This window comes from Ursus arctos, unplaced genomic scaffold, assembly GCF_023065955.2.
Source record: "Ursus arctos isolate Adak ecotype North America unplaced genomic scaffold, UrsArc2.0 scaffold_29, whole genome shotgun sequence".
NCBI classification, from domain to species: Eukaryota; Metazoa; Chordata; class Mammalia; order Carnivora; family Ursidae; genus Ursus; species Ursus arctos.
Window position 1 is genome coordinate 6,047,900 of NW_026622974.1, and position 13,168 is coordinate 6,061,067.

Consider the following 13,168-nt stretch of genomic DNA (forward strand, 5'->3'; position numbering starts at 1 on the left):
GAGAGAGGGAACACAAGCAGGGGGAGTGGGAGAGGAAGAAGCAGGCTCATAGCGGAGGAGCCTGATGTGGGGCTCGATCCCAGAACGCTGGGATCACGCCCTGAGCCGAAGGCAGATGCTTAACCGCTGTGCCACCCAGGCGCCCCTAAACGTGTCATCTTCTATTCTTTTTTCACTTGGCTCTTGCTCTACTTACTGATGCCAAATATCTCTTGCGTAGATGCTCTCTCCTCTGGTGTTAATGCCATTGTCTTAGCAGAGGCTTCTCTGGCTTCTTGCTTACAACACTGCGCGGGTCACCTAATTGGCCCCCGTGCCTCTTCTACCCCCTACCCTGGCCCCTCCTCTACATCCTCGTCTGAGTTATTTTTCTAACATGTGGATCTATTTGTATCAACCCCTTGCTCCCAAACTCTCAAATAGCCCCTTGGTGACCATATCAGTGATTAAAAAGAAAATTTCCAAACGAAATCTTCCTGAGAACCCAATGTGTATCAGAGATGAAAATTCGTCGGCATTACTTAGAGGAAATGCCTTCTTCCTTGCACAATGCCTGCACAGTAATCTGGGGTTTCTGCAGAGCACGGTTAGGTAAGTGTTGGCCTACATCATAAAGTCTAGCTAAACTGGCTTGGAATTCAAAGTCCTCAAACTGTCATCACCCCACCTTTGAGGCTTCATCTTCCCTCAAGGTACTCCAGACTTGGTTCCTCAACTCTGCTTAAACAGTCGTACTGCTGTCATACATCTATCTTCGCCCCCCAGCCCATTTTATTCCTGCTCTTTTTCTTTCTTTTTTACAGATTTTATTTATTTATTTATGTATTTATTTATTTATTTGAGAGAGCGAGAGAGAGCACAAGGGGAGAAGAGAGGGACAAGCAGACTCCCTGCTGAGCAGGGAGCCTGATGTGGGGCTCAATCCCAGGACCCTGGGATCATGACCTGAGCCAAAGGCAGACGCTTAACCGCCTGAGCCACCCAGCTGCCCCCCGCCCCCGCTCTTTTTTCTACCTGAATTATCTTTTCAAAATTCGTACTCTTTTCCCCTAGCTCTGTTTCATAAGCTCGGTTCAAATGTTATTGGCCCCACAAAGCTTCCCTGACTTCCTCAGGCAGATTGTGCCTTCCTTCTCTGTACCCGAAGCACCTTGTCCAAACTTTGGTTACAGCACCAGTCACATGCACGTCTCCTTTGCTGCGTTGAACACCCAATTATCTCCATGTTCCATACCCTCACTTCAACAGATTTCTAACGCAATACTTGGGAAGTGTTTATTGAATTAATAAATGGAGATATCAGAGCTGTTGGGGTCTGTGGACATGTAGGGACGTTAACACTGGTCCTTCCACTTCTCAATGGTAAGAAGTTCAATTGTACAAATATGGATTTTGCCAAATGGACTGTTTTTACTTCGTCCGAACTCAGAAGGCAGGTGCTGTCCTTTGTATGTGAAATGTGCTGTCACCCTAGCAGGAAGGTGTGTGCTTTGAATTGGTTTTCCAGCAGTGGTGGGTGACAGATGGACTCGTAGTAGTAGTACCGAGTCTTGCCTTACCTCCTTATTCATTTTTTTTTAACTTTAACCATTTGTGAGCTGGTTGTGTGAGTGAAAGATATAGCTTGCCATCAGAAACTGAAGGTAGTTTACCCAAATGAGGATCAACCCTATTACTGTCTTCTTCAGACAGTGAGATTCAGAGAAAAGCACAGTGTAGAGCCCAGGCTAGTTTTCTCCTCTCTTCCCTTCCCTTCTCCTCTTCTCTTCTGTTCTTCTCTCTCCCCAAACCCCTTTAAAACACTGAAGGCTTGCTTGGATGAGAAGTGCTTGTCAACTATAACTTACTTATTAGGCTCTTACTTAATTAGTCTAGAATACAGGCATAGGTGTTTTAGGTTAGATCGGGAAGGAAGAATTAACTCAGAGCCAGAAATGTAGTTTCTAACTTCTCTACTGGAAACTATAAAACCTGCACGAGTGTTTGAATTGGAATTGACAGGAACCTGTAGGCCAGGCTGTGAACTTCTGGAGCCAGAGAGTTAACTCAAAGACTCCCTCCCTGGTATTTCCATCAGGGGCACAGCTGCCCAACTGTCACCTTGAATGCACCTGGGCAAATTCAGAGCCTGACACTGGGCTCTGCCCTCATGACCTCTGCCAACTAATCAGGCAAAATATTTCCAGATCTGGAGAGCCTACTCCACATTTTGGGTAGATGCCCAGAACTGCGAAGGCACTCCAATCAGGTGGGAGAGCCTATCCAGGTGCCAGGGCAAGAATTAACATCTGACTGACATATGGGCCGTGAATTTTCTCTTCTCACAGCTTGGGGTCATGCAGAGGCAGTGTGTGGGGGTGGAATATTTGATCTGTGCATACATAGCCTAGGGGATTTGGTTTAAATCAAATCATAATTAAAACACCAGTCAGGAAAACAAGGTGTAATTATTTTTTTCCTGCATATTTTTCCGACCTTGGATATAGCTCCAAATACACGTTGGGTACAAGAAAAGCTAGGTATCAGTTTCATTTTGGGAAGGTGTAAATTCTCCACTTAAAACAATCCACTTATTATGTTGTGGGATTAACTCTGCAACTACATCAGTAAATTAAATGACAGTTCAATGATTATATTTGTGAGACTAAAGTATGTAACACTATTTAAGAAATCATCAAAAAGTAAATCATCTCCAGTTCAACAGGCTCTCATCATGGCTGTGGGAGGGCATTTTTGTCACACTATCAATTAAACAGTACACAAATGTTTCACTTAAACAAAACACACTTATGAATGTTAGATGTTTCTGGCAATGGTCAATAAGCAATATATTTTAATAAAACCAATGTGCTCTTTTTTAATATTCACCCAGTCAGATATAAAATACTAACTGAAAATTTAAATAGTATTTTTGCTAGGTGAACACGAACAACTTAATTTATTGAGGCTGGATGTCTAATTCCATATATGTAATCTTCTTATTTATTCACAGACTTAAAAGAAGATTCTTGCTATTTTTAGAGTATAATTTTTAAGTTTAGAAATATCTCAGCTGAGGTTAGTTCCTCCCAGCTAATCCTTTTGCTGCTTTCATGAATTTATGAGTTAAAAGAATCCTGATTTTTTTTTTTTTAAAGAAAGAATAATTTCCTTTTGGGAGTCACTCTAAATATTTTCCCATTCTCTCTCCATTCCCTCAGAAGACTGCAAAAACCTAGAAACTACAATAACACAGTCAAATCTCAAGATCTGGTCCTTTTAGAATATTCTGCTCAGTTTCTCTTTTGTTGTCAATTGTTCCTCTTTTCTTGCATTCATGTTTGAATTCTTCCCCTATTATCTAAGATACAGCGTTCCTTTTACAATAGAGATACATTAACTTCTTAAACTACTTCAAATTTTAAAAGTCCTTGAAGGACACAAACTTGGAAAAAATACACAGGGCTGGTTAGGCTCTACCTTGAACATTCCCCCCCCTCCCCCTTTAGAGAATACTGCTTTTCTCCTTTTCAAGCTGTGTTCCTGAAATCTCTAGGATTCTCTGAAGGATTGCCAGGGGCCTCATGATGTTTGATTTGAATGTCCATTTACGATTTCTGTGCTACTTGAAATAAAGTTTCTGTCACCTCATGCTTTATATTTGAACTTCTTATAAATGTTTTGTTGATTACCAAGTTATGTCTTGGAATTTGGGCTTGTTAGTTTTATTTATTTATTTTTATTTATTTATTTAGTAGACCAGATAAATATTCTAATATATAGCTGTGCAAGTTTGCGTACATCACCGCAGGATCTGTACCGCATGCTGAACCAAATTCGAGGTCTTTACTGCTGACATAGAACTGAAGGCAGAAAAAAGCAAAATGTGTCTGAATAATAACTCTTTACTGTAGAGACAGACTAGTTGTTAATGATAGCACAATTTTCAAATTGGAACTAGATAAGTCCTTATAAACAAATTCGCTGGCTGCCCCAACTTAAAGGTATTGCTGTAGACAGAGGGGTTCAAATGAGAGATCTTGCTTTCCTTCTCTTACCTTTCTGTCTGATGATTAAAAAAATTAACTAAACATGTACTGTATGGTGACTAATATAATAAAAAATCATTAAAAATATCAACTGAACAGCTTTTACGATATAATGGGACTGTGCCACCTCTCTGGCAATACAGAATTATGATGCTATACTTGCAATAGCAGAAATAGTTTCATTAATGAAGTTCACCAAATTTGGATTCAATGGGCAAAGGGAAAATAAATTTGACCCTGAAACTTTAAGTAAATATTTGTGAGAGAAGGGTCGTCAGGTGACTGAGATGTTCTTTACGACACTGAGCTGCTTATCATGTCTTAGGAAACCTTAAAAAATATTTTCCAGAAATCCATGAAGAATTACCCTGGATTAGAAATCCATGTATTAGTCTCCTTTAAACATTATCAGTTTAAAAATGTGAGCGCTTGTTAGGTGTTGTTAGTTTAATAACTTTTAAGCAAAAAATTCTAACTATTTTTCTTTTGGGCCAAGACTATTGCAGGCCTGTGCAGAACATTAGTAAAAACTGCCATATTTGTGAATCGAAACTTATCAATGCTGAGTAAATAAAAGAAAATGTAAAGTGGACACTGTGATGGATATAATATTACAATGTCACCTGTAATTTTGTTTTTGAAACATCTTCACTTTTCTTAATGAATGAGATTTTAAGACTGCATCTTCTAGACACAGATTTTTTGAAATATTTTATGAAGAAACCCTTTTCTAGTGGAACATCTTTTAACCTCTTGGAACACTTGTCTTCTACACAATGTAGTTTAGAAAATATGATCTCGTGTTTTCAGGAGAAGACCACTTAAAGAGTTAGGAACAGAGACCATTCTGCAAAGAGGATGTTTAATGAGTAGGGTTAGTGAGAATTCACTGAAGCCCATGGTCCCAGGGAACCACAGAATATTCCTGTCCATAGATAGAGCTCTAGTACTTACTACGTAACTTTAAGCTAGTTACCTAATTTTTCTCTAAGTCTCAGTTTTCCTATCTAGAAAGTGGGGATAATTAACACTCATCTTGCTGTGTTGTGAGGATAAATAACATAATGCAAGTGAAAAGTTTCTTCTAAAATATTACACAAATTGTTATCTGGTCAACCAACACTCGTTTCAGATTCTAATGATTTTCTCTGCCGAACTCTTCCAACTACTTTATTCCTACATTTCAAACATTCTCTCCCTAACTAATCCTAAACTGAACATTGTGTTAGTTGAACCATACACAATTTCTGATATTCAACTGTTTTTCACCTGGAGAAACTGCAATTTCATACAATTTGACATAATGAATTTCATCACTGGAATCACCCAGTTCCAAAATTAAAAACAACTACATTAAGTGTTTCACGGTTTAGTCTGAAGAACACGGACTTTCGGGTTATTCTTATATGAGAAATATGACAGATGTTAATTTATTTCTGAGAATCAGTAGCCCACAAGTATAAAAATGTATGTGACTCCAATCTATAAGGAGAGATTTAGTACTTCCAGAAAATTTATTGAGGAGATTTTTGTTTCCAGTCAAACACACAAATATTTAAGAATTCTTACCCAATTTATCCTTGGTATTTACATTTGAAAATTATTCTAATATTTTGTGACATTTCATTCTCCAGGTTGAACAAATAAAATGCCAGCAAATCTAATGTAATCATGATGTAAGAATTATTCATGAATGTGAAAGTCTAGGTCGAAACAGTCAAAGCAATCTGCTCTGCTGCTTTTGTTTTTAAAAGCCTAATGTGAAGAATTCCAAGAGGAAATTTCCTATTTTCGATACCTCTGTGTTTATTTCCAACATCCTCAAGAACCAAGGATAGGAGAGCATCCCTGGCCCCTGTAGTAGATCTCCCCACATCAAAGTCAATGGCAGTGGAAGAGCAGTCAACTGAGAGTGGCGAGGCTAGATTCCAGGGTCAGCCCTGTCGCTCACTCATAAGGTGCCTCTGGGTTCACTGTGAAGTTTCTCCGAGGCGGAGACTCACTGGCTTTCGCAAATCTTAGCCAGCTTTCAAATACCGTGATTCTGTCTGAGAATCGAAGGCAGCTGAATGGACACTGAAGCATGACTCGCTTCTAGGGATGCTGTATCGGTTAGCGACCACGCTTACATAAGCAACTTTATTGTCTTGCTATTCCAGTTCAATAGAAAATCACCTGATAACATGCAAGCTCAGGGGGCTTAACATATTTTTTGAGGTGAATATCACTCAGGAGAAGCCAAAATAGATTTAGGCGTTACACAGTGGATTATGTCATCGCACCCAGTGAACAGAGTTTCCTTTTTCTGGCTTTCAAAATTATACACCTGATTTCATATCAGCCATTTAGAGCACTTCCCATCGAGAGCTGGGATTGAGCCTCAGAGTAAGAACCATGGGCACCATCCACTGCTGGCAAACAGAGAGCATCTAGATAAAACACATGTCTGACCTTCTTCTGTATGATAAACAATCAGTACACCAGGTTACCCTTTGGAATATTTTCCTTGAAAACATTTCATTCACAAAAATTTTAAATGCTTTTTCCTTCTAAATGTGCACAAGTAAATTCTCAGAATATTTTTAAAAAAACCATTACCAAAAGCATTTCAATTTTTAGGCTGAGAGAAGAAAATGCTCTTCAAACAATTAAATACCAGTTAATTTTCTGATACCAATTAATTTTCTGATAGGATAATTCATTTAAAGCTTTTGCTGTCCCTTTTATTGGGGGCATTTTAAGTAAGTTTTATTTATCCTTTACTATTCTATCTATATTTTCTTAATTTTCTAACATACCAGACTACTTTCAGTAAACAAAAAAATTACTAAAGAAATGAAGAAATTAGTAAAATGAAAAAAAATTTAAAAATTGAGACATGAACAGACACTTCTCCAAAGAAGACATACGGATGGCTAACAGACACATGAAAAAATGTTTAACATCACTAGCTATCAGGAAATACAAATCAAAACCGCAATGAGATACCACCTTACACCAGTTAGAATGGCAAAAATTAACAAGACAGGAAACAACAAATGTCGGTGAGGATGTGGAGAAAGGGGAACCCTCTTACACTGTTGGTGCGAATGCAAGCTGGTGCAGTCATTCTGGAAAACAGTATGGAGGTTCCTCAAGACATTAAAAATAGAACTACCCTACGACCTAGCAACTGCACTACTAGGTATTTACCCCAAAGATACAGATATAATGAAAAGAAGGGGTACATGCACCCCAATGTTCATAGCAGCAACGTCCACAATAGCCAAACTGTGGAAGGAGCCTGGATGCCCTTCAATGGATGAATGAATAAAGATGATGTGGTACATATATATACAATGGAATATTACTCAGCCATCAGAAAGGATGAATACCTACCATTTACATCAACATGGATGGAACCGGAGGAGATTATGCTAAGTGAAATAAGCCAAGCAGAGAAAGACAATTATCATACGGTTTCACTCATATATGGAACATAAGGAATAGAACGGAGTACCACATGGGAAGGGAGGGAAAACTGAATGGGAAGAAATCAGAAAGGGAGACAAACCATGAGAGACTCTGGACTCTGGGAAATAAGCTGAGAGTTACAGAAGGGGGTTGTGGGGTATGGGGTAACCATGTGATGGGCATTAAGGAGGTGTTGTGACGAGCACCGGTGTTATACGCGACTAATGAATCGTTGAACACTACATCAAAAACTAGTGATGTACCATATGTTGGCTAACTGAACATAATAATAATAAAAAAGGGAAGCTTCTATCAAGCAACATCTTTCTTCACGAAGATAGAACTGTTTTCCAATGGACGTGTGGATGCGCAAGGGAAGTACCAGGTACTCAACTCTGAGAAACAAGTCTAGGTAGAAAGCAACTTTCTCCCAACGTTTTCTTTCATGAAGACAGAGGCATTTTTCAAAGGATGTGAGAAAAAAAAAGAGGAAATAATTTATTTAAAAAATTATCACCAACTCTGATATACTCATCAGTCTCTGAAATTTTTTCAATAACTTACACAAATATACAAACTGATTTTGATGAAGCTTTATAAATTTGAGACCATGCCATTTTTTTCCTTCAGATTTCTGTTTCATAAGAGCTAGTATGCAAAATCTAGCTAGTATGCAAAATCTAGCTAGTATGCAAAAACGGAGCAGTAACTACGTACATTCAGTTCCTGAGACCTTATTTTTAAGGTGATAATGTGATAAAAATCCATTAATGTTCTTCAACCATTACCAATCCCCAAAGTAAAAATGAACACATTTATTCTCAGGAACAATCATCTTTAAATGGTATTTAAATTTTAAATAAAAAACCATTAGTCTGATAAGAAATCACATTATTATTCAAGTTTCAGTTTCTTCTGGGATTACAAAGTGAAGCCTCTGTGTGTATGTGTGTATCTGTATGGCTGGGTGGTGGGGGAGTGGTTTCTCTTTCATTCTGTTTGCATTCCTATTTGAGACCTTTTAGAAAATATACTACGGCTACTACTGTTGCTACTACTTCCACTATTATTAGTATTAATTTATTAAGAGCTTATCACATGTCACCCAAAAAACAAATTATCCAGTTAAGAAATGGGCAGAAGACATGAACAGACATTTTTCCGAAGATGACATGCAGATGGCCAACAGACACATGAAAAGATGCTCAACATCACTCATCATCAGGGAAATGCGAATCAAAACTGCAATGAGATACCACCTCACACCTGTCAGAATGGCTAAAATCAATACCGCAGGAATCAGCAGATGTTGGTGAGGATGTGGAGAAAGGGGAACCTTCTTACATTGACGGTGGGAATGCAAACTGGTACAGCCACTCTGGAAAACAGTATGGAGGTTCCGCAAAAAGTTAAAAATAGAATTACCCTATGACCCAGCAGTTGCGCTACTAAGTATTTACCCAAAAGATACAAAAATACTGATTTCAAGGGACACATGCGGCACGATGTTTATAGAGCACCCTCAGTAACAGCCAAATGATGGAAAGAGCCAAAATGTTCATTGATGAGTGGATGAAGAAGATGTGGTGTATATACACAATGGAATACTATTCAGCCATCAAAAGAATGAAATCTTGCCATTTGCAACAACATGGATAGCACTAGAGTGTATTATGCTAAGTGAAACAAGCCAGTCAGAGAAAGACAAATATCATATAATTTCACTCATGTGCAGAATTTAAGAAACAAAACAGATGAATATAGGGGGGAAAAAAGAGAGGCAAACCAGGAAAAAGACTGTTAATGACAGAGAACAAACTGAGGGTGGCTGGAGGGGAGGTGGGTGGAGGCGTGGGTTAAATGGGTGATGGACATTAAGGAGGGCACTTGTTGGGATGAGCACTGGGTGTTATATGTAAGAGATGAATCATTAAATTCTACTCTTGAAACCAATATTACACTATATGTTAACTAACTAGAATTTAAATAAAAATTTGAAACAGAAACAAGCAAAAAGAGCTTATCACACGTCAAGTTCACAGTATTCCTTAAATTCGATCACAAGATATGTTCTATTATTACATCTATTTTACGGATGAAACTGAATCAATGAAAGGTTAAGAAACTTCCTGAAAGCTTCTTAGCTGGTAGGTGGCGGAGCTGGGATCAAAACCATGGTCATTTGGCTCTCGGCACAACAAACACCACACGGTGTAACTTCCGTAAATACCAGCTACTCCGAGTGCAAGGACGACATAAGATGACAAGCGTCAAAGTCACTCAGGACATCTGGGGATGCATACGTACTCTAAAATAACGACTACGAATCACAGATTCTGAAGTGATTTTCAGAATTATAGGAAAAATAAACAATAGGCAAAAAGTAGGATTAGTTTTTTAAAACGTTCTTTAGTATGTGTATACGGACAGTCAGGTATACAGGGGTGGGGACAACTGCGAAAGTGTGTTTTAGGAAGCCGATTCTGGGGCTGGGAGTTTTAGCCCTGGCTCCATCATTTAGTCTAATTAATAGCTTAACCTCAGAAAAATACTTCAATCCTCTAGGTATGATACTCTCTCTGATCTTCTGCACAGGACTGAGGATAAATGAGAACACAGAAAAGAAAGCAATTACCAACTAAAACCAATATGCTAAACACAGCGCTGCTCTAACTGGCTGAGTGGAGATGGTGGTTTGCAAGTCACTCCGGCACAGGCTCGCACTCACAGCCAGGGAGCTGAAGTTTCGGCCCTCCGCCCCTTTCCTCTCTGTGGCAGCAGCTACGTTGTGCAAAGCATCGCCTATGCTCTTCTTCCTCACCTCCACCTAACAGGGCTTCAATCGTTCTTCTATCGTTTCAACTAATTCCCAAGGTGACGAACTCACAACTCTTGATGCAACGAATTGCAGTTCTGAAATGGATCAAGTTGTGATTTTGTATAAAAGTATGTCAAAAGTCATAATACAGTAGAAGACAGAAGGGTGACTCACTAAAAGCAGATTTTTCCTGGTGTGTTGTCGATATTGGAATTAAATTTCTGTGTAACCTACTGGTTGTTATTTTAATTCTCCAAATCAGTTTCCAATTCCTGGGAATTGCCACATGTGAATCAAGGTGTGGATGCTATAAATTAGGTCTCACATCTACATGTACACCAGACAAGCACTTTAGATTCGGCATGACGAGGGCACAGACAATCTCTGTTTCATAGACACCAGTTGTTCAAGAGCACTTTAGTTTACACAGGAAATGTTGTGCTGGAGGTAACTGAGCTCAGCCTTTCTGCACGAAAATTTAGGTCTCAATCTATGGTTACTGCAGAGGCAGTCCACATGCCTCCTTTCTTCTTACCGGTTGCAGCTCGAAGTCTAGGTAGCAAAGAGTCCCTCGTGCAGCATGAAGTAGTATCTCCGGGAGTGGGGATCAGGGAACCAGACATGAGCATCCCCTAACATCAGAAGCACCTCTTTCGTGCAAGTTGAAGGTATGTGGGAGACAGGGCAGGATGGCCATATTGTTAGAGACACAGGCTGCAAATCTCTCCCACTTAAAAGAGAATTTTTAACTAATTTAAAAGGCAGATTTATGAAAGGTACAGCATAGGGAATATAGTCAATGATGTTATGATAGCGTCACATGGTGACAGATGGTAGCTACACTTGTGATGAGCAGATATTTGGGGAGGTTGAATCACTATGCTGTATGCCTGAAACCAATGTGTGTCAACGGTACTTCAATAAAAAAAAGGGGCAGATTTATGTATTGTAATGTATGCCATGAAACTCGATCTCCCTGATCATATGAATGATGATAGAGAGGGGACGTGCAGTCCTGCAGACCGGGCAAATTATTAGAGCTCCAGGGAATGAAGCAGACCTCTCAAGGTGGGTCCTTTCTGAAGAGTGATAAAAATGCGGGTACCCCTCTCTGATGACTTTTACCATTTGCTGTGTTCTGGTAGTGGCTAAGTGAACATTCCGGGTCATGGTTTATTTGTTCTATTTTAGCAGATCTATTTAAATTAAGCATTTAAAAATTAGATCATTAACTTAAAAAATCATATTGTTATATGTTCATTAGGTAAAAAATTAGCTTAAATTGTATCTGAACTTAGTTTCGAGTGCATTTTCTGACCACATACCACAATCTTAGATTATCAAAGCAACCTTACATGAATAACAGAGTACCACACACACACACACACACACACACATACATATAAATGATGTCATCAACCAAGATGGTTAAGTGATCTGTCCAGTGTAGTTAAGTATAAAAAATGTGGAAGAATGGAGGAGCCACCACCTCGTTTTGAGGAAATATCAAAGACTTAATGATTGGGAGATTTTCCCCTTACATCAAATACACGTTCCTTTATGTAATTTTATCCATTATTTTAGTTACCATTTTAGGTTCTTTCTCAAAACTACAGCTTCCCCTCGCTACTCCTTAATTACTTCTAGATTATTATCAGCACTGCCTCCTTTTCCTTCCCTCTCCACTCCACTGCCTCAACCTTTTAGCCATTAGTTGGCTCTTAAATATGGACTTGGTATGTTTAATCCTTTGTCAGAAGACGGTTCTTTCAATTTTGGTTTTTAAATTCTTCCAGTCGTCTCCTATTTTTCTCAATTTCATCTTTCTTTTGGCTCATCACTAAAGTAGTCTCACCTCTCATGCAGAAAAAAATAAAACACGAGATCCTTGATTTCACCCCGGCTTTTCACTTGTAATAATCTAAAACACATTCATGCAGAAGGATATATAGCTTTCATCAGCAGTGCTGAAATCATGTTCTCATTATATGGAAGACAGATTTTAAATTCTAAACAAAAGTGAAAATAATAGTTTCCATTACAAAAAGCTCCTGATAATACACGCTTGCTGCCACAATGAGAATCCATACAATTAACTAATGAAAATAAAGAATGGAAAGAAAGCATTCCCTTTAACTAAAACACAGGGAAAAAGGAGATGATCTAATGTAGAAGAAATCATGATTTCTATTAAGAGATCACAGTAAATTCCACTCTCAGGAGAAAACACATACTCCGTTACACTTATGTACGTACGAACGTATATATGTATGATGTTATACGTACCTACCCTGTTTTAGTAGAGTAAAGCAGAAGTGACTATGAAGAAACCAAACAGTAAATTCTACTGTCCCTCAGTCTTAAGTCCAACCTCACTTTCTGAAAATCAAACCAATGAAAGACTTGGAGAAAGTTCTATTAACATGAATAAAGATTTTTTAAAAAGGGCCACAAGATGAGCACTTAATTAAAACACACACACACACACACACACACACACACACACACACACACTCGATCTTTAGGCTGTTGAAATATAAAGTCTTTAATTCTCCATTTAAAAAAACAAACAAACCCTGATTATAAGCTTTAAAACCATTTGAAGATGTGAAAGACTATCTGCATTTCAGCCTATTTGAAAGCCAGTAAAGAAATCATTTCTTCTTCCTCCAACTCACAGTATGTTTAGGAGCAGGACATCTGATAGAAGTGGTATTGCCAATCTAACCAATTTTAAAATATAAAGTGCTTCTAGCAATATTTGGAGACATATAATTTGACAAAAAGTTTTATAAACCTAAGCTTTGAAAAACAGAAAATATAAGCCCCAACAAAAAAAGCATAATTTGTGATTGAAAGAAAATAATAT

The 13,168-nt window shown here is 38.4% G+C and overlaps 1 protein-coding gene across 3 annotated transcripts in view; it reads right to left on the minus strand.

Moving 5' to 3' along the window:
* Nucleotides 1–13,168, minus strand: part of SUPT3H (SPT3 homolog, SAGA and STAGA complex component) — a 535,243-nt gene that overhangs the window by 95,413 nt on the left and 426,662 nt on the right. The window lies entirely within an intron of this gene.